Below are 23,833 nucleotides of genomic sequence, written 5' to 3'. Positions count from 1 at the left end.
CTTCCCCATCCAGAGGCCTGGCTATGGAGACGAGAGGCATGATGTGGCCTCCCTTCCTGCCTCTTGAAGGCCCCTCTCCCCCCGTGAGCAGTTCCCGCTCCAAGTGTCCCCCTGTCTCCCAAGGTGCACTCTACCTCTAGACCCCACATATGCAGATGAGACCCATCCACTTCCCTCCACTAGCTGTAGGGGGCCTTGCGTGTCCACGTTTCAATGGCAGGGAAAGGGCCCACTCGAGAGAAAACAGAAAGACGCTGAAGGAGCTTTGGCAGGGACACGAGCTGCTCTTTTTTGCTCCATCCGAGCCGACAAGCTGCCGTCGATTCAGCCTCCCGCTGCTGGAGTGTGCTGCTCCAAGTTAGTTTGGCGAAAACGTGTTCGCTACTGACGGGGGTCTGTATTGGAGCAAGGGCTGCTGGCTGCCCCTTTGCCTTTTTCACGCGCTGTGTTTGTTAAAATTAAAAGGAGAATGGAGGAAAATGATAGCTCAAGGCGGAGAAGACGAACGCCACCTATCGGGGACAGAGTAGCAAAATGCCTACAGCACCTGGTATTCCCAGGCGGTCTCCCATCCAAGTACTAACCAGGCCCGACCCTGCTTAGCTTCCGAGATCGGACGAGATCGGGCGCATTCAGGGTGGTATGGCCGTAGGCGAGGAGTGCGCCGATTCCGAGCCTCTTGTGCTGTGTCAGCTCGGCATCCACCCCCCTCTTGCAATGCTGAACGCTGTCCTCGGCAGTGTGTTTCTGCTCTAAGAGTGTGCCGATTCCGAGCCTCTTGTGCTGTGTCGGCTCTGACGTCCCCACCCCTCTTGCAATGCTGAACGCTGTCCTCGGCAGTGTGTTTCTGCACTAAGAGTCAGCCGATTCCGAGCCTCTTGTGCTGTGTCGGCTCTGACGTCCACACCCCTCTTGCAATGCTGAACGCTGTCCTCGGCAGTGTGTTTCTGCTCTAAGAGTCAGCCGATTCCGAGCCTCTTGTGCTGTGTCGGCTCTGAAGTCCACACCCCTCTTGCAATGCTGAACGCTGTCCTCTGCAGTGTGCTGCTGCTCTTTTTTTGCCTCAAGCTCAGGAGCCACAGCTGCCGGCTTGGAAAAGCAACAAGCAGCTCCATGCACCCACTTTTGAAATACCCGCTTGCCTATTCATGTTTGCAAAGAAACTGCCTGTAAATTCAGCTCAAGCCACACTAGCACTCACTCTACCAAGCGTCAGTTCCTTACAAAAATAAAAATAAATCTCTAAAAGAAAGAAATAAACACACACACACACACACAATTTTCCTGCTGGGGTCTCCTCGACTCTTTGGAAGGCAGAGGTCGACGTGGGTTAAGGCCCTTCCTTACCTTCTCTGCTGGTGGTCTACGAGTGCAGGAAAGAAGCAGGCCCAGTAACAGCAACCGAGGCCCCCAGCCCAGCCCAGCCCATGCAGGGAACACCTGAAGGCTGACTCTCTAACCCAGTGCTGCTCCAAGTTGGTTTGGCAAAAGTTTGCAAAGAAGCTGCCTGTAAATTCAGCTCAAGCCACACTAGCACTCACCCAAGCGTCGGGTCCTTATAAAAAGGAAAAAAAGCACCTCTAAAAAATAAGAAATAAACACACACACAATTTTCCTGCTCCGGTCTCCTCGACTCCTTGGAAGGCAGAGGGCGATGTTGGTTGCGGCCCTTACCTTCTCCGGCTGGTGGCCTACAAGTGCAGGAAAGAAGCAGGCCCAGTAACAGCAACTGAGGCCCCCAACCCAGCACAGCCCAGGCAGGCATCAGCTGAAGGCTGATTCTCTAACCCAGTGGTGCTCCAAGTTGGTTTGGCAAACGTTTGCAAAGAAGCCGCCCGTAAATTCAGATCAAACCACACTAGCACTCACCCAAGCGTCGGTTCCTTATAAAAAGGGGGAAAAAAGCACCTCTAAAAAATAAGAAATAAACACACACACAATTTTCCTGCTCCGGTCTCCTCGACTCCTTGGAAGGCAAAGGGCGATGTTGGTTGAGGCCCTTACCTTCTCCGGCTGGTGGCCTACAAGTTCAGGAAAGAAGCAGGCCCAGTAACAGCAACTGAGGCCCCCAGCCCAGCCTAGCCCATGCAGGGAACACCTGAAGGCTGACTCTCTAACCCAGTGCTGCTCCAAGTTGGTTTGGCAAATGTTTGCAAAGAAGCTGCCTGTAAATTCAGCTCAAGCCACACTAGCACTCACCCAAGCGTCGGTTCCTTATAAAAAGGAAAAAAAAGCACCTCTAAAAAATAAGAAATAAACACACACCCAATTTTCCTGCTCCAGTCTCCTCGACCCCTTGGAAGGCAGAGGGCGATGTTGGTTGCAGCCCTTACCTTCTCCGGCTGGTGGCCTACAAGTGCAGGAAAGAAGCAGGCCCAGTAACAGCAACTGAGGCCCCCAACCCAGCACAGCGCAGGCAGGCATCAGCTGAAGGCTGATTCTCTACCCCATTGGTGCTCCAAGTTGGTTTGGCAAACGTTTGCAAAGAAGCCGCCCGTAAATTCAGATCAAACCACACTAGCACTCACCCAAGCGTCGGGAAGGCGGAGGGCAATGTCAGCTGAGGGCCTCACCTTCTCCGGCGGGTGGCCTACACGTCCAGGAAAGAAGCAAGCCCAGGAACAGCAGCTGAGGCCCCCAGCCCAGCCCAGCCCAGCCCAGCCCAGCCCTGCCCAGGTCAGGCATCAGCTGAAGGCCGACTCCCTGCACATGGGAAGGACCGAGGCCAGACCCTGGGCTCCTGGGCTCCTGGGCCCCTAGGCTGAAGGCTCGCCTCGGCTCGACCAGCGCTCGATCAGGCTCGATCAGGCGAGATTATTAGGTAGCATGGGGCCCAGCTGGGACTTCTAGGAAGCTTAGGGTGACCGCCACTTCTTCCCCATCCAGAGGCCTGGCTATGGAGACGAGAGGCATGATGTGGCCTCCCTTCCTGCCTCTTGAAGGCCCCTCTCCCCCCGTGAGCAGTTCCCGCTCCAAGTGTCCCCCTGTCTCCCAAGGTGCACTCTACCTCTAGACCCCACATATGCAGATGAGACCCATCCACTTCCCTCCACTAGCTGTAGGGGGCCTTGCGTGTCCACGTTTCAATGGCAGGGAAAGGGCCCACTCGAGAGAAAACAGAAAGACGCTGAAGGAGCTTTGGCAGGGACACGAGCTGCTCTTTTTTGCTCCATCCGAGCCGACAAGCTGCCGTCGATTCAGCCTCCCGCTGCTGGAGTGTGCTGCTCCAAGTTAGTTTGGCGAAAACGTGTTCGCTACTGACGGGGGTCTGTATTGGAGCAAGGGCTGCTGGCTGCCCCTTTGCCTTTTTCACGCGCTGTGTTTGTTAAAATTAAAAGGAGAATGGAGGAAAATGATAGCTCAAGGCGGAGAAGACGAACGCCACCTATCGGGGACAGAGTAGCAAAATGCCTACAGCACCTGGTATTCCCAGGCGGTCTCCCATCCAAGTACTAACCAGGCCCGACCCTGCTTAGCTTCCGAGATCGGACGAGATCGGGCGCATTCAGGGTGGTATGGCCGTAGGCGAGGACTGCGCCGATTCCGAGCCTCTTGTGCTGTGTCAGCTCGGCATCCACCCCCCTCTTGCAATGCTGAACGCTGTCCTCGGCAGTGTGTTTCTGCTCTAAGAGTGTGCCGATTCCGAGCCTCTTGTGCTGTGTCGGCTCTGACGTCCACACCCCTCTTGCAATGCTGAACGCTGTCCTCGGCAGTGTGTTTCTGCTCTAAGAGTCAGCCGATTCCGAGCCTCTTGTGCTGTGTCGGCTCTGAAGTCCACACCCCTCTTGCAATGCTGAACGCTGTCCTCTGCAGTGTGCTGCTGCTCTTTTTTTGCCTCAAGCTCAGGAGCCACAGCTGCCGGCTTGGAAAAGCAACAAGCAGCTCCATGCACCCACTTTTGAAATACCCGCTTGCCTATTCATGTTTGCAAAGAAACTGCCTGTAAATTCAGCTCAAGCCACACTAGCACTCACTCTACCAAGCGTCAGTTCCTTACAAAAATAAAAATAAATCTCTAAAAGAAAGAAATAAACACACACACACACACACAATTTTCCTGCTGGGGTCTCCTCGACTCTTTGGAAGGCAGAGGTCGACGTGGGTTAAGGCCCTTCCTTACCTTCTCTGCTGGTGGTCTACGAGTGCAGGAAAGAAGCAGACCCAGTAACAGCAACCGAGGCCCCCAGCCCAGCCCAGCCCATGCAGGGAACACCTGAAGGCTGACTCTCTAACCCAGTGCTGCTCCAAGTTGGTTTGGCAAAAGTTTGCAAAGAAGCTGCCTGTAAATTCAGCTCAAGCCACACTAGCACTCACCCAAGCGTCGGGTCCTTATAAAAAGGAAAAAAAGCACCTCTAAAAAATAAGAAATAAACACACACACAATTTTCCTGCTCCGGTCTCCTCGACTCCTTGGAAGGCAGAGGGCGATGTTGGTTGCGGCCCTTACCTTCTCCGGCTGGTGGCCTACAAGTGCAGGAAAGAAGCAGGCCCAGTAACAGCAACTGAGGCCCCCAACCCAGCACAGCCCAGGCAGGCATCAGCTGAAGGCTGATTCTCTAACCCAGTGGTGCTCCAAGTTGGTTTGGCAAACGTTTGCAAAGAAGCCGCCCGTAAATTCAGATCAAACCACACTAGCACTCACCCAAGCGTCGGTTCCTTATAAAAAGGGGGAAAAAAGCACCTCTAAAAAATAAGAAATAAACACACACACAATTTTCCTGCTCCGGTCTCCTCGACTCCTTGGAAGGCAAAGGGCGATGTTGGTTGAGGCCCTTACCTTCTCCGGCTGGTGGCCTACAAGTTCAGGAAAGAAGCAGGCCCAGTAACAGCAACTGAGGCCCCCAGCCCAGCCTAGCCCATGCAGGGAACACCTGAAGGCTGACTCTCTAACCCAGTGCTGCTCCAAGTTGGTTTGGCAAATGTTTGCAAAGAAGCTGCCTGTAAATTCAGCTCAAGCCACACTAGCACTCACCCAAGCGTCGGTTCCTTATAAAAAGGAAAAAAAAGCACCTCTAAAAAATAAGAAATAAACACACACCCAATTTTCCTGCTCCAGTCTCCTCGACCCCTTGGAAGGCAGAGGGCGATGTTGGTTGCAGCCCTTACCTTCTCCGGCTGGTGGCCTACAAGTGCAGGAAAGAAGCAGGCCCAGTAACAGCAACTGAGGCCCCCAACCCAGCACAGCGCAGGCAGGCATCAGCTGAAGGCTGATTCTCTACCCCATTGGTGCTCCAAGTTGGTTTGGCAAACGTTTGCAAAGAAGCCGCCCGTAAATTCAGATCAAACCACACTAGCACTCACCCAAGCGTCGGGAAGGCGGAGGGCAATGTCAGCTGAGGGCCTCACCTTCTCCGGCGGGTGGCCTACACGTCCAGGAAAGAAGCAAGCCCAGGAACAGCAGCTGAGGCCCCCAGCCCAGCCCAGCCCAGCCCTGCCCAGGTCAGGCATCAGCTGAAGGCCGACTCCCTGCACATGGGAAGGACCGAGGCCAGACCCTGGGCTCCTGGGCCCCTAGGCTGAAGGCTCGCCTCGGCTCGACCAGCGCTCGATCAGGCTCGATCAGGCGAGATTATTAGGTAGCATGGGGCCCAGCTGGGACTTCTAGGAAGCTTAGGGTGACCGCCACTTCTTCCCCATCCAGAGGCCTGGCTATGGAGACGAGAGGCATGATGTGGCCTCCCTTCCTGCCTCTTGAAGGCCCCTCTCCCCCCGTGAGCAGTTCCCGCTCCAAGTGTCCCCCTGTCTCCCAAGGTGCACTCTACCTCTAGACCCCACATATGCAGATGAGACCCATCCACTTCCCTCCACTAGCTGTAGGGGGCCTTGCGTGTCCACGTTTCAATGGCAGGGAAAGGGCCCACTCGAGAGAAAACAGAAAGACGCTGAAGGAGCTTTGGCAGGGACACGAGCTGCTCTTTTTTGCTCCATCCGAGCCGACAAGCTGCCGTCGATTCAGCCTCCCGCTGCTGGAGTGTGCTGCTCCAAGTTAGTTTGGCGAAAACGTGTTCGCTACTGACGGGGGTCTGTATTGGAGCAAGGGCTGCTGGCTGCCCCTTTGCCTTTTTCACGCGCTGTGTTTGTTAAAATTAAAAGGAGAATGGAGGAAAATGATAGCTCAAGGCGGAGAAGACGAACGCCACCTATCGGGGACAGAGTAGCAAAATGCCTACAGCACCTGGTATTCCCAGGCGGTCTCCCATCCAAGTACTAACCAGGCCCGACCCTGCTTAGCTTCCGAGATCGGACGAGATCGGGCGCATTCAGGGTGGTATGGCCGTAGGCGAGGAGTGCGCCGATTCCGAGCCTCTTGTGCTGTGTCAGCTCGGCATCCACCCCCCTCTTGCAATGCTGAACGCTGTCCTCGGCAGTGTGTTTCTGCTCTAAGAGTGTGCCGATTCCGAGCCTCTTGTGCTGTGTCGGCTCTGACGTCCCCACCCCTCTTGCAATGCTGAACGCTGTCCTCGGCAGTGTGTTTCTGCACTAAGAGTCAGCCGATTCCGAGCCTCTTGTGCTGTGTCGGCTGTGACGTCCCCACCCCTCTTGCAATGCTGAACGCTGTCCTCGGCAGTGTGTTTCTGCACTAAGAGTCAGCCGATTCCGAGCCTCTTGTGCTGTGTCGGCTCTGACGTCCACACCCCTCTTGCAATGCTGAACGCTGTCCTCGGCAGTGTGTTTCTGCTCTAAGAGTCAGCCGATTCCGAGCCTCTTGTGCTGTGTCGGCTCTGAAGTCCACACCCCTCTTGCAATGCTGAACGCTGTCCTCTGCAGTGTGCTGCTGCTCTTTTTTTGCCTCAAGCTCAGGAGCCACAGCTGCCGGCTTGGAAAAGCAACGAGCAGCTTCATGCACCCACTTTTGAAATACCCGCTTGCCTATTCATGTTTGCAAAGAAACTGCCTGTAAATTCAGCTCAAGCCACACTAGCACTCACTCTACCAAGCGTCAGTTCCTTACAAAAATAAAAATAAATCTCTAAAAGAAAGAAATAAACACACACACACACACACAATTTTCCTGCTGGGGTCTCCTCGACTCTTTGGAAGGCAGAGGTCGACGTGGGTTAAGGCCCTTCCTTACCTTCTCTGCTGGTGGTCTACGAGTGCAGGAAAGAAGCAGGCCCAGTAACAGCAACCGAGGCCCCCAGCCCAGCCCAGCCCATGCAGGGAACACCTGAAGGCTGACTCTCTAACCCAGTGCTGCTCCAAGTTGGTTTGGCAAAAGTTTGCAAAGAAGCTGCCTGTAAATTCAGCTCAAGCCACACTAGCACTCACCCAAGCGTCGGGTCCTTATAAAAAGGAAAAAAAGCACCTCTAAAAAATAAGAAATAAACACACACACAATTTTCCTGCTCCGGTCTCCTCGACTCCTTGGAAGGCAGAGGGCGATGTTGGTTGCGGCCCTTACCTTCTCCGGCTGGTGGCCTACAAGTGCAGGAAAGAAGCAGGCCCAGTAACAGCAACTGAGGCCCCCAACCCAGCACAGCCCAGGCAGGCATCAGCTGAAGGCTGATTCTCTAACCCAGTGGTGCTCCAAGTTGGTTTGGCAAACGTTTGCAAAGAAGCCGCCCGTAAATTCAGATCAAACCACACTAGCACTCACCCAAGCGTCGGTTCCTTATAAAAAGGGGGAAAAAAGCACCTCTAAAAAATAAGAAATAAACACACACACAATTTTCCTGCTCCGGTCTCCTCGACTCCTTGGAAGGCAAAGGGCGATGTTGGTTGAGGCCCTTACCTTCTCCGGCTGGTGGCCTACAAGTTCAGGAAAGAAGCAGGCCCAGTAACAGCAACTGAGGCCCCCAGCCCAGCCTAGCCCATGCAGGGAACACCTGAAGGCTGACTCTCTAACCCAGTGCTGCTCCAAGTTGGTTTGGCAAATGTTTGCAAAGAAGCTGCCTGTAAATTCAGCTCAAGCCACACTAGCACTCACCCAAGCGTCGGTTCCTTATAAAAAGGAAAAAAAAGCACCTCTAAAAAATAAGAAATAAACACACACCCAATTTTCCTGCTCCAGTCTCCTCGACCCCTTGGAAGGCAGAGGGCGATGTTGGTTGCAGCCCTTACCTTCTCCGGCTGGTGGCCTACAAGTGCAGGAAAGAAGCAGGCCCAGTAACAGCAACTGAGGCCCCCAACCCAGCACAGCGCAGGCAGGCATCAGCTGAAGGCTGATTCTCTACCCCATTGGTGCTCCAAGTTGGTTTGGCAAACGTTTGCAAAGAAGCCGCCCGTAAATTCAGATCAAACCACACTAGCACTCACCCAAGCGTCGGGAAGGCGGAGGGCAATGTCAGCTGAGGGCCTCACCTTCTCCGGCGGGTGGCCTACACGTCCAAGAAAGAAGCAAGCCCAGGAACAGCAGCTGAGGCCCCCAGCCCAGCCCAGCCCAGCCCAGCCCAGCCCAGCCCAGCCCAGCCCTGCCCAGGTCAGGCATCAGCTGAAGGCCGACTCCCTGCACATGGGAAGGACCGAGGCCAGACCCTGGGCTCCTGGGCTCCTGGGCCCCTAGGCTGAAGGCTCGCCTCGGCTCGACCAGCGCTCGATTAGGCTCGATCAGGCGAGATTATTAGGTAGCATGGGGCCCAGCTGGGACTTCTAGGAAGCTTAGGGTGACCGCCACTTCTTCCCCATCCAGAGGCCTGGCTATGGAGACGAGAGGCATGATGTGGCCTCCCTTCCTGCCTCTTGAAGGCCCCTCTCCCCCCGTGAGCAGTTCCCGCTCCAAGTGTCCCCCTGTCTCCCAAGGTGCACTCTACCTCTAGACCCCACATATGCAGATGAGACCCATCCACTTCCCTCCACTAGCTGTAGGGGGCCTTGCGTGTCCACGTTTCAATGGCAGGGAAAGGGCCCACTCGAGAGAAAACAGAAAGACGCTGAAGGAGCTTTGGCAGGGACACGAGCTGCTCTTTTTTGCTCCATCTGAGCCGACAAGCTGCCGTCGATTCAGCCTCCCGCTGCTGGAGTGTGCTGCTCCAAGTTAGTTTGGCGAAAACGTGTTCGCTACTGACGGGGGTCTGTATTGGAGCAAGGGCTGCTGGCTGCCCCTTTGCCTTTTTCACGCGCTGTGTTTGTTAAAATTAAAAGGAGAATGGAGGAAAATGATAGCTCAAGGCGGAGAAGACGAACGCCACCTATCGGGGACAGAGTAGCAAAATGCCTACAGCACCTGGTATTCCCAGGCGGTCTCCCATCCAAGTACTAACCAGGCCCGACCCTGCTTAGCTTCCGAGATCGGACGAGATCGGGCGCATTCAGGGTGGTATGGCCGTAGGCGAGGAGTGCGCCGATTCCGAGCCTCTTGTGCTGTGTCAGCTCGGCATCCACCCCCCTCTTGCAATGCTGAACGCTGTCCTCGGCAGTGTGTTTCTGCTCTAAGAGTGTGCCGATTCCGAGCCTCTTGTGCTGTGTCGGCTCTGACGTCCCCACCCCTCTTGCAATGCTGAACGCTGTCCTCGGCAGTGTGTTTCTGCACTAAGAGTCAGCCGATTCCGAGCCTCTTGTGCTGTGTCGGCTCTGACGTCCACACCCCTCTTGCAATGCTGAACGCTGTCCTCGGCAGTGTGTTTCTGCTCTAAGAGTCAGCCGATTCCGAGCCTCTTGTGCTGTGTCGGCTCTGAAGTCCACACCCCTCTTGCAATGCTGAACGCTGTCCTCTGCAGTGTGCTGCTGCTCTTTTTTTGCCTCAAGCTCAGGAGCCACAGCTGCCGGCTTGGAAAAGCAACGAGCAGCTCCATGCACCCACTTTTGAAATACCCGCTTGCCTATTCATTTTTGCAAAGAAACTGCCTGTAAATTCAGCTCAAGCCACACTAGCACTCACTCTACCAAGCGTCAGTTCCTTACAAAAATAAAAATAAATCTCTAAAAGAAAGAAATAAACACACACACACACACACAATTTTCCTGCTGGGGTCTCCTCGACTCTTTGGAAGGCAGAGGTCGACGTGGGTTAAGGCCCTTCCTTACCTTCTCTGCTGGTGGTCTACGAGTGCAGGAAAGAAGCAGGCCCAGTAACAGCAACCGAGGCCCCCAGCCCAGCCCAGCCCATGCAGGGAACACCTGAAGGCTGACTCTCTAACCCAGTGCTGCTCCAAGTTGGTTTGGCAAAAGTTTGCAAAGAAGCTGCCTGTAAATTCAGCTCAAGCCACACTAGCACTCACCCAAGCGTCGGGTCCTTATAAAAAGGAAAAAAAGCACCTCTAAAAAATAAGAAATAAACACACACACAATTTTCCTGCTCCGGTCTCCTCGACTCCTTGGAAGGCAGAGGGCGATGTTGGTTGCGGCCCTTACCTTCTCCGGCTGGTGGCCTACAAGTGCAGGAAAGAAGCAGGCCCAGTAACAGCAACTGAGGCCCCCAACCCAGCACAGCCCAGGCAGGCATCAGCTGAAGGCTGATTCTCTAACCCAGTGGTGCTCCAAGTTGGTTTGGCAAACGTTTGCAAAGAAGCCGCCCGTAAATTCAGATCAAACCACACTAGCACTCACCCAAGCGTCGGTTCCTTATAAAAAGGGGGAAAAAAGCACCTCTAAAAAATAAGAAATAAACACACACACAATTTTCCTGCTCCGGTCTCCTCGACTCCTTGGAAGGCAAAGGGCGATGTTGGTTGAGGCCCTTACCTTCTCCGGCTGGTGGCCTACAAGTTCAGGAAAGAAGCAGGCCCAGTAACAGCAACTGAGGCCCCCAGCCCAGCCTAGCCCATGCAGGGAACACCTGAAGGCTGACTCTCTAACCCAGTGCTGCTCCAAGTTGGTTTGGCAAATGTTTGCAAAGAAGCTGCCTGTAAATTCAGCTCAAGCCACACTAGCACTCACCCAAGCGTCGGTTCCTTATAAAAAGGAAAAAAAAGCACCTCTAAAAAATAAGAAATAAACACACACCCAATTTTCCTGCTCCAGTCTCCTCGACCCCTTGGAAGGCAGAGGGCGATGTTGGTTGCAGCCCTTACCTTCTCCGGCTGGTGGCCTACAAGTGCAGGAAAGAAGCAGGCCCAGTAACAGCAACTGAGGCCCCCAACCCAGCACAGCGCAGGCAGGCATCAGCTGAAGGCTGATTCTCTACCCCATTGGTGCTCCAAGTTGGTTTGGCAAACGTTTGCAAAGAAGCCGCCCGTAAATTCAGATCAAACCACACTAGCACTCACCCAAGCGTCGGGAAGGCGGAGGGCAATGTCAGCTGAGGGCCTCACCTTCTCCGGCGGGTGGCCTACACGTCCAGGAAAGAAGCAAGCCCAGGAACAGCAGCTGAGGCCCCCAGCCCAGCCCAGCCCAGCCCAGCCCAGCCCTGCCCAGGTCAGGCATCAGCTGAAGGCCGACTCCCTGCACATGGGAAGGACCGAGGCCAGACCCTGGGCTCCTGGGCTCCTGGGCCCCTAGGCTGAAGGCTCGCCTCGGCTCGACCAGCGCTCGATTAGGCTCGATCAGGCGAGATTATTAGGTAGCATGGGGCCCAGCTGGGACTTCTAGGAAGCTTAGGGTGACCGCCACTTCTTCCCCATCCAGAGGCCTGGCTATGGAGACGAGAGGCATGATGTGGCCTCCCTTCCTGCCTCTTGAAGGCCCCTCTCCCCCCGTGAGCAGTTCCCGCTCCAAGTGTCCCCCTGTCTCCCAAGGTGCACTCTACCTCTAGACCCCACATATGCAGATGAGACCCATCCACTTCCCTCCACTAGCTGTAGGGGGCCTTGCGTGTCCACGTTTCAATGGCAGGGAAAGGGCCCACTCGAGAGAAAACAGAAAGACGCTGAAGGAGCTTTGGCAGGGACACGAGCTGCTCTTTTTTGCTCCATCCGAGCCGACAAGCTGCCGTCGATTCAGCCTCCCGCTGCTGGAGTGTGCTGCTCCAAGTTAGTTTGGCGAAAACGTGTTCGCTACTGACGGGGGTCTGTATTGGAGCAAGGGCTGCTGGCTGCCCCTTTGCCTTTTTCACGCGCTGTGTTTGTTAAAATTAAAAGGAGAATGGAGGAAAATGATAGCTCAAGGCGGAGAAGACGAACGCCACCTATCGGGGACAGAGTAGCAAAATGCCTACAGCACCTGGTATTCCCAGGCGGTCTCCCATCCAAGTACTAACCAGGCCCGACCCTGCTTAGCTTCCGAGATCGGACGAGATCGGGCGCATTCAGGGTGGTATGGCCGTAGGCGAGGAGTGCGCCGATTCCGAGCCTCTTGTGCTGTGTCAGCTCGGCATCCACCCCCCTCTTGCAATGCTGAACGCTGTCCTCGGCAGTGTGTTTCTGCTCTAAGAGTGTGCCGATTCCGAGCCTCTTGTGCTGTGTCGGCTCTGACGTCCCCACCCCTCTTGCAATGCTGAACGCTGTCCTCGGCAGTGTGTTTCTGCACTAAGAGTCAGCCGATTCCGAGCCTCTTGTGCTGTGTCGGCTCTGACGTCCACACCCCTCTTGCAATGCTGAACGCTGTCCTCGGCAGTGTGTTTCTGCTCTAAGAGTCAGCCGATTCCGAGCCTCTTGTGCTGTGTCGGCTCTGAAGTCCACACCCCTCTTGCAATGCTGAACGCTGTCCTCTGCAGTGTGCTGCTGCTCTTTTTTTGCCTCAAGCTCAGGAGCCACAGCTGCCGGCTTGGAAAAGCAACGAGCAGCTCCATGCACCCACTTTTGAAATACCCGCTTGCCTATTCATGTTTGCAAAGAAACTGCCTGTAAATTCAGCTCAAGCCACACTAGCACTCACTCTACCAAGCGTCAGTTCCTTACAAAAATAAAAATAAATCTCTAAAAGAAAGAAATAAACACACACACACACACACAATTTTCCTGCTGGGGTCTCCTCGACTCTTTGGAAGGCAGAGGTCGACGTGGGTTAAGGCCCTTCCTTACCTTCTCTGCTGGTGGTCTACGAGTGCAGGAAAGAAGCAGGCCCAGTAACAGCAACCGAGGCCCCCAGCCCAGCCCATGCAGGGAACACCTGAAGGCTGACTCTCTAACCCAGTGCTGCTCCAAGTTGGTTTGGCAAAAGTTTGCAAAGAAGCTGCCTGTAAATTCAGCTCAAGCCACACTAGCACTCACCCAAGCGTCGGGTCCTTATAAAAAGGAAAAAAAGCACCTCTAAAAAATAAGAAATAAACACACACACAATTTTCCTGCTCCGGTCTCCTCGACTCCTTGGAAGGCAGAGGGCGATGTTGGTTGCGGCCCTTACCTTCTCCGGCTGGTGGCCTACAAGTGCAGGAAAGAAGCAGGCCCAGTAACAGCAACTGAGGCCCCCAACCCAGCACAGCCCAGGCAGGCATCAGCTGAAGGCTGATTCTCTAACCCAGTGGTGCTCCAAGTTGGTTTGGCAAACGTTTGCAAAGAAGCCGCCCGTAAATTCAGATCAAACCACACTAGCACTCACCCAAGCGTCGGTTCCTTATAAAAAGGGGGAAAAAAGCACCTCTAAAAAATAAGAAATAAACACACACACAATTTTCCTGCTCCGGTCTCCTCGACTCCTTGGAAGGCAAAGGGCGATGTTGGTTGAGGCCCTTACCTTCTCCGGCTGGTGGCCTACAAGTTCAGGAAAGAAGCAGGCCCAGTAACAGCAACTGAGGCCCCCAGCCCAGCCTAGCCCATGCAGGGAACACCTGAAGGCTGACTCTCTAACCCAGTGCTGCTCCAAGTTGGTTTGGCAAATGTTTGCAAAGAAGCTGCCTGTAAATTCAGCTCAAGCCACACTAGCACTCACCCAAGCGTCGGTTCCTTATAAAAAGGAAAAAAAAGCACCTCTAAAAAATAAGAAATAAACACACACCCAATTTTCCTGCTCCAGTCTCCTCGACCCCTTGGAAGGCAGAGGGCGATGTTGGTTGCAGCCCTTACCTTCTCCGGCTGGTGGCCTACAAGTGCAGGAAAGAAGCAGGCCCAGTAACAGCAACTGAGGCCCCCAACCCAGCACAGCGCAGGCAGGCATCAGCTGAAGGCTGATTCTCTACCCCATTGGTGCTCCAAGTTGGTTTGGCAAACGTTTGCAAAGAAGCCGCCCGTAAATTCAGATCAAACCACACTAGCACTCACCCAAGCGTCGGGAAGGCGGAGGGCAATGTCAGCTGAGGGCCTCACCTTCTCCGGCGGGTGGCCTACACGTCCAGGAAAGAAGCAAGCCCAGGAACAGCAGCTGAGGCCCCCAGCCCAGCCCAGCCCAGCCCAGCCCAGCCCTGCCCAGGTCAGGCATCAGCTGAAGGCCGACTCCCTGCACATGGGAAGGACCGAGGCCAGACCCTGGGCTCCTGGGCTCCTGGGCCCCTAGGCTGAAGGCTCGCCTCGGCTCGACCAGCGCTCGATTAGGCTCGATCAGGCGAGATTATTAGGTAGCATGGGGCCCAGCTGGGACTTCTAGGAAGCTTAGGGTGACCGCCACTTCTTCCCCATCCAGAGGCCTGGCTATGGAGACGAGAGGCATGATGTGGCCTCCCTTCCTGCCTCTTGAAGGCCCCTCTCCCCCCGTGAGCAGTTCCCGCTCCAAGTGTCCCCCTGTCTCCCAAGGTGCACTCTACCTCTAGACCCCACATATGCAGATGAGACCCATCCACTTCCCTCCACTAGCTGTAGGGGGCCTTGCGTGTCCACGTTTCAATGGCAGGGAAAGGGCCCACTCGAGAGAAAACAGAAAGACGCTGAAGGAGCTTTGGCAGGGACACGAGCTGCTCTTTTTTGCTCCATCCGAGCCGACAAGCTGCCGTCGATTCAGCCTCCCGCTGCTGGAGTGTGCTGCTCCAAGTTAGTTTGGCGAAAACGTGTTCGCTACTGACGGGGGTCTGTATTGGAGCAAGGGCTGCTGGCTGCCCCTTTGCCTTTTTCACGCGCTGTGTTTGTTAAAATTAAAAGGAGAATGGAGGAAAATGATAGCTCAAGGCGGAGAAGACGAACGCCACCTATCGGGGACAGAGTAGCAAAATGCCTACAGCACCTGGTATTCCCAGGCGGTCTCCCATCCAAGTACTAACCAGGCCCGACCCTGCTTAGCTTCCGAGATCGGACGAGATCGGGCGCATTCAGGGTGGTATGGCCGTAGGCGAGGAGTGCGCCGATTCCGAGCCTCTTGTGCTGTGTCAGCTCGGCATCCACCCCCCTCTTGCAATGCTGAACGCTGTCCTCGGCAGTGTGTTTCTGCTCTAAGAGTGTGCCGATTCCGAGCCTCTTGTGCTGTGTCGGCTCTGACGTCCCCACCCCTCTTGCAATGCTGAACGCTGTCCTCGGCAGTGTGTTTCTGCACTAAGAGTCAGCCGATTCCGAGCCTCTTGTGCTGTGTCGGCTGTGACGTCCCCACCCCTCTTGCAATGCTGAACGCTGTCCTCGGCAGTGTGTTTCTGCACTAAGAGTCAGCCGATTCCGAGCCTCTTGTGCTGTGTCGGCTCTGACGTCCACACCCCTCTTGCAATGCTGAACGCTGTCCTCGGCAGTGTGTTTCTGCTCTAAGAGTCAGCCGATTCCGAGCCTCTTGTGCTGTGTCGGCTCTGAAGTCCACACCCCTCTTGCAATGCTGAACGCTGTCCTCTGCAGTGTGCTGCTGCTCTTTTTTTGCCTCAAGCTCAGGAGCCACAGCTGCCGGCTTGGAAAAGCAACGAGCAGCTTCATGCACCCACTTTTGAAATACCCGCTTGCCTATTCATGTTTGCAAAGAAACTGCCTGTAAATTCAGCTCAAGCCACACTAGCACTCACTCTACCAAGCGTCAGTTCCTTACAAAAATAAAAATAAATCTCTAAAAGAAAGAAATAAACACACACACACACACACAATTTTCCTGCTGGGGTCTCCTCGACTCTTTGGAAGGCAGAGGTCGACGTGGGTTAAGGCCCTTCCTTACCTTCTCTGCTGGTGGTCTACGAGTGCAGGAAAGAAGCAGGCCCAGTAACAGCAACCGAGGCCCCCAGCCCAGCCCAGCCCATGCAGGGAACACCTGAAGGCTGACTCTCTAACCCAGTGCTGCTCCAAGTTGGTTTGGCAAAAGTTTGCAAAGAAGCTGCCTGTAAATTCAGCTCAAGCCACACTAGCACTCACCCAAGCGTCGGGTCCTTATAAAAAGGAAAAAAAGCACCTCTAAAAAATAAGAAATAAACACACACACAATTTTCCTGCTCCGGTCTCCTCGACTCCTTGGAAGGCAGAGGGCGATGTTGGTTGCGGCCCTTACCTTCTCCGGCTGGTGGCCTACAAGTGCAGGAAAGAAGCAGGCCCAGTAACAGCAACTGAGGCCCCCAACCCAGCACAGCCCAGGCAGGCATCAGCTGAAGGCTGATTCTCTAACCCAGTGGTGCTCCAAGTTGGTTTGGCAAACGTTTGCAAAGAAGCCGCCCGTAAATTCAGATCAAACCACACTAGCACTCACCCAAGCGTCGGTTCCTTATAAAAAGGGGGAAAAAAGCACCTCTAAAAAATAAGAAATAAACACACACACAATTTTCCTGCTCCGGTCTCCTCGACTCCTTGGAAGGCAAAGGGCGATGTTGGTTGAGGCCCTTACCTTCTCCGGCTGGTGGCCTACAAGTTCAGGAAAGAAGCAGGCCCAGTAACAGCAACTGAGGCCCCCAGCCCAGCCTAGCCCATGCAGGGAACACCTGAAGGCTGACTCTCTAACCCAGTGCTGCTCCAAGTTGGTTTGGCAAATGTTTGCAAAGAAGCTGCCTGTAAATTCAGCTCAAGCCACACTAGCACTCACCCAAGCGTCGGTTCCTTATAAAAAGGAAAAAAAAGCACCTCTAAAAAATAAGAAATAAACACACACCCAATTTTCCTGCTCCAGTCTCCTCGACCCCTTGGAAGGCAGAGGGCGATGTTGGTTGCAGCCCTTACCTTCTCCGGCTGGTGGCCTACAAGTGCAGGAAAGAAGCAGGCCCAGTAACAGCAACTGAGGCCCCCAACCCAGCACAGCGCAGGCAGGCATCAGCTGAAGGCTGATTCTCTACCCCATTGGTGCTCCAAGTTGGTTTGGCAAACGTTTGCAAAGAAGCCGCCCGTAAATTCAGATCAAACCACACTAGCACTCACCCAAGCGTCGGGAAGGCGGAGGGCAATGTCAGCTGAGGGCCTCACCTTCTCCGGCGGGTGGCCTACACGTCCAAGAAAGAAGCAAGCCCAGGAACAGCAGCTGAGGCCCCCAGCCCAGCCCAGCCCAGCCCAGCCCTGCCCAGGTCAGGCATCAGCTGAAGGCCGACTCCCTGCACATGGGAAGGACCGAGGCCAGACCCTGGGCTCCTGGGCTCCTGGGCCCCTAGGCTGAAGGCTCGCCTCGGCTCGACCAGCGCTCGATCAGGCTCGATCAGGCGAGATTATTAGGTAGCATGGGGCCCAGCTGGGACTTCTAGGAAGCTTAGGGTGACCGCCACTTCTTCCCCATCCAGAGGCCTGGCTATGGAGACGAGAGGCATGATGTGGCCTCCCTTCCTGCCTCTTGAAGGCCCCTCTCCCCCCGTGAGCAGTTCCCGCTCCAAGTGTCCCCCTGTCTCCCAAGGTGCACTCTACCTCTAGACCCCACATATGCAGATGAGACCCATCCACTTCCCTCCACTAGCTGTAGGGGGCCTTGCGTGTCCACGTTTCAATGGCAGGGAAAGGGCCCACTCGAGAGAAAACAGAAAGACGCTGAAGGAGCTTTGGCAGGGACACGAGCTGCTCTTTTTTGCTCCATCCGAGCCGACAAGCTGCCGTCGATTCAGCCTCCCGCTGCTGGAGTGTGCTGCTCCAAGTTAGTTTGGCGAAAACGTGTTCGCTACTGACGGGGGTCTGTATTGGAGCAAGGGCTGCTGGCTGCCCCTTTGCCTTTTTCACGCGCTGTGTTTGTTAAAATTAAAAGGAGAATGGAGGAAAATGATAGCTCAAGGCGGAGAAGACGAACGCCACCTATCGGGGACAGAGTAGCAAAATGCCTACAGCACCTGGTATTCCTAGGCGGTCTCCCATCCAAGTACTAACCAGGCCCGACCCTGCTTAGCTTCCGAGATCGGACGAGATCGGGCGCATTCAGGGTGGTATGGCCGTAGGCGAGGAGTGCGCCGATTCCGAGCCTCTTGTGCTGTGTCAGCTCGGCATCCACCCCCCTCTTGCAATGCTGAACGCTGTCCTCGGCAGTGTGTTTCTGCTCTAAGAGTGTGCCGATTCCGAGCCTCTTGTGCTGTGTCGGCTCTGACGTCCCCACCCCTCTTGCAATGCTGAACGCTGTCCTCGGCAGTGTGTTTCTGCACTAAGAGTCAGCCGATTCCGAGCCTCTTGTGCTGTGTCGGCTGTGACGTCCCCACCCCTCTTGCAATGCTGAACGCTGTCCTCGGCAGTGTGTTTCTGCACTAAGAGTCAGCCGATTCCGAGCCTCTTGTGCTGTGTCGGCTCTGACGTCCACACCCCTCTTGCAATGCTGAACGCTGTCCTCGGCAGTGTGTTTCTGCTCTAAGAGTCAGCCGATTCCGAGCCTCTTGTGCTGTGTCGGCTCTGAAGTCCACACCCCTCTTGCAATGCTGAACGCTGTCCTCTGCAGTGTGCTGCTGCTCTTTTTTTGCCTCAAGCTCAGGAGCCACAGCTGCCGGCTTGGAAAAGCAACGAGCAGCTTCATGCACCCACTTTTGAAATACCCGCTTGCCTATTCATGTTTGCAAAGAAACTGCCTGTAAATTCAGCTCAAGCCACACTAGCACTCACTCTACCAAGCGTCAGTTCCTTACAAAAATAAAAATAAATCTCTAAAAGAAAGAAATAAACACACACACACACACACAATTTTCCTGCTGGGGTCTCCTCGACTCTTTGGAAGGCAGAGGTCGACGTGGGTTAAGGCCCTTCCTTACCTTCTCTGCTGGTGGTCTACGAGTGCAGGAAAGAAGCAGGCCCAGTAACAGCAACCGAGGCCCCCAGCCCAGCCCAGCCCATGCAGGGAACACCTGAAGGCTGACTCTCTAACCCAGTGCTGCTCCAAGTTGGTTTGGCAAAAGTTTGCAAAGAAGCTGCCTGTAAATTCAGCTCAAGCCACACTAGCACTCACCCAAGCGTCGGGTCCTTATAAAAAGGAAAAAAAGCACCTCTAAAAAATAAGAAATAAACACACACACAATTTTCCTGCTCCGGTCTCCTCGACTCCTTGGAAGGCAGAGGGCGATGTTGGTTGCGGCCCTTACCTTCTCCGGCTGGTGGCCTACAAGTGCAGGAAAGAAGCAGGCCCAGTAACAGCAACTGAGGCCCCCAACCCAGCACAGCCCAGGCAGGCATCAGCTGAAGGCTGATTCTCTAACCCAGTGGTGCTCCAAGTTGGTTTGGCAAACGTTTGCAAAGAAGCCGCCCGTAAATTCAGATCAAACCACACTAGCACTCACCCAAGCGTCGGTTCCTTATAAAAAGGGGGAAAAAAGCACCTCTAAAAAATAAGAAATAAACACACACACAATTTTCCTGCTCCGGTCTCCTCGACTCCTTGGAAGGCAAAGGGCGATGTTGGTTGAGGCCCTTACCTTCTCCGGCTGGTGGCCTACAAGTTCAGGAAAGAAGCAGGCCCAGTAACAGCAACTGAGGCCCCCAGCCCAGCCTAGCCCATGCAGGGAACACCTGAAGGCTGACTCTCTAACCCAGTGCTGCTCCAAGTTGGTTTGGCAAATGTTTGCAAAGAAGCTGCCTGTAAATTCAGCTCAAGCCACACTAGCACTCACCCAAGCGTCGGTTCCTTATAAAAAGGAAAAAAAAGCACCTCTAAAAAATAAGAAATAAACACACACCCAATTTTCCTGCTCCAGTCTCCTCGACCCCTTGGAAGGCAGAGGGCGATGTTGGTTGCAGCCCTTACCTTCTCCGGCTGGTGGCCTACAAGTGCAGGAAAGAAGCAGGCCCAGTAACAGCAACTGAGGCCCCCAACCCAGCACAGCGCAGGCAGGCATCAGCTGAAGGCTGATTCTCTACCCCATTGGTGCTCCAAGTTGGTTTGGCAAACGTTTGCAAAGAAGCCGCCCGTAAATTCAGATCAAACCACACTAGCACTCACCCAAGCGTCGGGAAGGCGGAGGGCAATGTCAGCTGAGGGCCTCACCTTCTCCGGCGGGTGGCCTACACGTCCAGGAAAGAAGCAAGCCCAGGAACAGCAGCTGAGGCCCCCAGCCCAGCCCAGCCCAGCCCAGCCCAGCCCTGCCCAGGTCAGGCATCAGCTGAAGGCCGACTCCCTGCACATGGGAAGGACCGAGGCCAGACCCTGGGCTCCTGGGCTCCTGGGCCCCTAGGCTGAAGGCTCGACCAGCGCTCGATCAGGCTCGATCAGGCGAGATTATTAGGTAGCATGGGGCCCAGCTGGGACTTCTAGGAAGCTTAGGGTGACCGCCACTTCTTCCCCATCCAGAGGCCTGGCTATGGAGACGAGAGGCATGATGTGGCCTCCCTTCCTGCCTCTTGAAGGCCCCTCTCCCCCCGTGAGCAGTTCCCGCTCCAAGTGTCCCCCTGTCTCCCAAGGTGCACTCTACCTCTAGACCCCACATATGCAGATGAGACCCATCCACTTCCCTCCACTAGCTGTAGGGGGCCTTGCGTGTCCACGTTTCAATGGCAGGGAAAGGGCCCACTCGAGAGAAAACAGAAAGACGCTGAAGGAGCTTTGGCAGGGACACGAGCTGCTCTTTTTTGCTCCATCCGAGCCGACAAGCTGCCGTCGATTCAGCCTCCCGCTGCTGGAGTGTGCTGCTCCAAGTTAGTTTGGCGAAAACGTGTTCGCTACTGACGGGGGTCTGTATTGGAGCAAGGGCTGCTGGCTGCCCCTTTGCCTTTTTCACGCGCTGTGTTTGTTAAAATTAAAAGGAGAATGGAGGAAAATGATAGCTCAAGGCGGAGAAGACGAACGCCACCTATCGGGGACAGAGTAGCAAAATGCCTACAGCACCTGGTATTCCCAGGCGGTCTCCCATCCAAGTACTAACCAGGCCCGACCCTGCTTAGCTTCCGAGATCGGACGAGATCGGGCGCATTCAGGGTGGTATGGCCGTAGGCGAGGAGTGCGCCGATTCCGAGCCTCTTGTGCTGTGTCAGCTCGGCATCCACCCCCCTCTTGCAATGCTGAACGCTGTCCTCGGCAGTGTGTTTCTGCTCTAAGAGTGTGCCGATTCCGAGCCTCTTGTGCTGTGTCGGCTCTGACGTCCCCACCCCTCTTGCAATGCTGAACGCTGTCCTCGGCAGTGTTTCTGCACTAAGAGTCAGCCGATTCCGAGCCTCTTGTGCTGTGTCGGCTCTGACGTCCACACCCCTCTTGCAATGCTGAACGCTGTCCTCGGCAGTGTGTTTCTGCTCTAAGAGTCAGCCGATTCCGAGCCTCTTGTGCTGTGTCGGCTCTGAAGTCCACACCCCTCTTGCAATGCTGAACGCTGTCCTCTGCAGTGTGCTGCTGCTCTTTTTTTGCCTCAAGCTCAGGAGCCACAGCTGCCGGCTTGGAAAAGCAACGAGCAGCTCCATGCACCCACTTTTGAAATACCCGCTTGCCTATTCATGTTTGCAAAGAAACTGCCTGTAAATTCAGCTCAAGCCACACTAGCACTCACTCTACCAAGCGTCAGTTCCTTACAAAAATAAAAATAAATCTCTAAAAGAAAGAAATAAACACACACACACACACACAATTTTCCTGCTGGGGTCTCCTCGACTCTTTGGAAGGCAGAGGTCGACGTGGGTTAAGGCCCTTCCTTACCTTCTCTGCTGGTGGTCTACGAGTGCAGGAAAGAAGCAGGCCCAGTAACAGCAACCGAGGCCCCCAGCCCAGCCCAGCCCATGCAGGGAACACCTGAAGGCTGACTCTCTAACCCAGTGCTGCTCCAAGTTGGTTTGGCAAAAGTTTGCAAAGAAGCTGCCTGTAAATTCAGCTCAAGCCACACTAGCACTCACCCAAGCGTCGGGTCCTTATAAAAAGGAAAAAAAGCACCTCTAAAAAATAAGAAATAAACACACACACAATTTTCCTGCTCCGGTCTCCTCGACTCCTTGGAAGGCAGAGGGCGATGTTGGTTGCGGCCCTTACCTTCTCCGGCTGGTGGCCTACAAGTGCAGGAAAGAAGCAGGCCCAGTAACAGCAACTGAGGCCCCCAACCCAGCACAGCCCAGGCAGGCATCAGCTGAAGGCTGATTCTCTAACCCAGTGGTGCTCCAAGTTGGTTTGGCAAACGTTTGCAAAGAAGCCGCCCGTAAATTCAGATCAAACCACACTAGCACTCACCCAAGCGTCGGTTCCTTATAAAAAGGGGGAAAAAAGCACCTCTAAAAAATAAGAAATAAACACACACACAATTTTCCTGCTCCGGTCTCCTCGACTCCTTGGAAGGCAAAGGGCGATGTTGGTTGAGGCCCTTACCTTCTCCGGCTGGTGGCCTACAAGTTCAGGAAAGAAGCAGGCCCAGTAACAGCAACTGAGGCCCCCAGCCCAGCCTAGCCCATGCAGGGAACACCTGAAGGCTGACTCTCTAACCCAGTGCTGCTCCAAGTTGGTTTGGCAAATGTTTGCAAAGAAGCTGCCTGTAAATTCAGCTCAAGCCACACTAGCACTCACCCAAGCGTCGGTTCCTTATAAAAAGGAAAAAAAAGCACCTCTAAAAAATAAGAAATAAACACACACCCAATTTTCCTGCTCCAGTCTCCTCGACCCCTTGGAAGGCAGAGGGCGATGTTGGTTGCAGCCCTTACCTTCTCCGGCTGGTGGCCTACAAGTGCAGGAAAGAAGCAGGCCCAGTAACAGCAACTGAGGCCCCCAACCCAGCACAGCGCAGGCAGGCATCAGCTGAAGGCTGATTCTCTACCCCATTGGTGCTCCAAGTTGGTTTGGCAAACGTTTGCAAAGAAGCCGCCCGTAAATTCAGATCAAACCACACTAGCACTCACCCAAGCGTCGGGAAGGCGGAGGGCAATGTCAGCTGAGGGCCTCACCTTCTCCGGCGGGTGGCCTACACGTCCAGGAAAGAAGCAAGCCCAGGAACAGCAGCTGAGGCCCCCAGCCCAGCCCAGCCCAGCCCAGCCCAGCCCAGCCCTGCCCAGGTCAGGCATCAGCTGAAGGCCGACTCCCTGCACATGGGAAGGACCGAGGCCAGACCCTGGGCTCCTGGGCTCCTGGGCCCCTAGGCTGAAGGCTCGCCTCGGCTCGACCAGCGCTCGATCAGGCTCGATCAGGCGAGATTATTAGGTAGAAGGGGGCCCAGCTGGGACTTCTAGGAAGCTTAGGGTGACCGCCACTTCTTCCCCATCCAGAGGCCTGGCTATGGAGACGAGAGGCATGATGTGGCCTCCCTTCCTGCCTCTTGAAGGCCCCTCTCCCCCCGTGAGCAGTTCCCGCTCCAAGTGTCCCCCTGTCTCCCAAGGTGCACTCTACCTCTAGACCCCACATATGCAGATGAGACCCATCCACTTCCCTCCACTAGCTGTAGGGGGCCTTGCGTGTCCACGTTTCAATGGCAGGGAAAGGGCCCACTCGAGAGAAAACAGAAAGACGCTGAAGGAGCTTTGGCAGGGACACGAGCTGCTCTTTTTTGCTCCATCCGAGCCGACAAGCTGCCGTCGATTCAGCCTCCCGCTGCTGGAGTGTGCTGCTCCAAGTTAGTTTGGCGAAAACGTGTTCGCTACTGACGGGGGTCTGTATTGGAGCAAGGGCTGCTGGCTGCCCCTTTGCCTTTTTCACGCGCTGTGTTTGTTAAAATTAAAAGGAGAATGGAGGAAAATGATAGCTCAAGGCGGAGAAGACGAACGCCACCTATCGGGGACAGAGTAGCAAAATGCCTACAGCACCTGGTATTCCCAGGCGGTCTCCCATCCAAGTACTAACCAGGCCCGACCCTGCTTAGCTTCCGAGATCGTACGAGATCGGGCGCATTCAGGGTGGTATGGCCGTAGGCGAGGACTGCGCCGAT

At 54.9% G+C, this 23,833-nt stretch overlaps 9 non-coding genes across 9 annotated transcripts; all 9 read right to left on the bottom strand.

Annotated features, from left to right (window-relative positions):
• Positions 1 to 535: 535 nt before the first annotated feature.
• Positions 536 to 654, bottom strand: LOC138564107 (5S ribosomal RNA). Its single transcript, XR_011300069.1, has one exon. It is a non-coding gene; the product is annotated as a 5S ribosomal RNA (ribosomal RNA).
• Positions 655 to 3,408: 2,754 nt separating this feature from the next.
• Positions 3,409 to 3,527, bottom strand: LOC138564095 (5S ribosomal RNA). The gene has a single exon (XR_011300058.1). It is a non-coding gene; the product is annotated as a 5S ribosomal RNA (ribosomal RNA).
• A 2,636-nt stretch (positions 3,528 to 6,163) lies between these two features.
• LOC138564084 (5S ribosomal RNA) lies at positions 6,164 to 6,282 on the bottom strand. Its single transcript, XR_011300047.1, has one exon. It is a non-coding gene; the product is annotated as a 5S ribosomal RNA (ribosomal RNA).
• Positions 6,283 to 9,151: 2,869 nt separating this feature from the next.
• Positions 9,152 to 9,270, bottom strand: LOC138564073 (5S ribosomal RNA). The gene has a single exon (XR_011300036.1). It is a non-coding gene; the product is annotated as a 5S ribosomal RNA (ribosomal RNA).
• Positions 9,271 to 12,024: 2,754 nt separating this feature from the next.
• On the bottom strand, positions 12,025 to 12,143 carry LOC138564061 (5S ribosomal RNA). The gene has a single exon (XR_011300025.1). It is a non-coding gene; the product is annotated as a 5S ribosomal RNA (ribosomal RNA).
• Positions 12,144 to 14,892: 2,749 nt separating this feature from the next.
• On the bottom strand, positions 14,893 to 15,011 carry LOC138564049 (5S ribosomal RNA). Its single transcript, XR_011300014.1, has one exon. It is a non-coding gene; the product is annotated as a 5S ribosomal RNA (ribosomal RNA).
• A 2,849-nt stretch (positions 15,012 to 17,860) lies between these two features.
• Positions 17,861 to 17,979, bottom strand: LOC138564539 (5S ribosomal RNA). The gene has a single exon (XR_011300485.1). It is a non-coding gene; the product is annotated as a 5S ribosomal RNA (ribosomal RNA).
• Positions 17,980 to 20,823: 2,844 nt separating this feature from the next.
• LOC138564037 (5S ribosomal RNA) lies at positions 20,824 to 20,942 on the bottom strand. Its single transcript, XR_011300003.1, has one exon. It is a non-coding gene; the product is annotated as a 5S ribosomal RNA (ribosomal RNA).
• Positions 20,943 to 23,699: 2,757 nt separating this feature from the next.
• LOC138564459 (5S ribosomal RNA) lies at positions 23,700 to 23,818 on the bottom strand. Its single transcript, XR_011300407.1, has one exon. It is a non-coding gene; the product is annotated as a 5S ribosomal RNA (ribosomal RNA).
• Between the last annotated feature and the right edge of the window lie 15 nt (positions 23,819 to 23,833).

The sequence above is a fragment of the Ambystoma mexicanum genome, chromosome 1q, assembly GCF_040938575.1.
Source record: "Ambystoma mexicanum isolate Mex_15411 chromosome 1q, UKY_AmexF1_1, whole genome shotgun sequence".
NCBI lineage: Eukaryota > Metazoa > Chordata > Amphibia > Caudata > Ambystomatidae > Ambystoma > Ambystoma mexicanum.
This window is presented reverse-complemented; position numbering and strand designations above follow the sequence as displayed.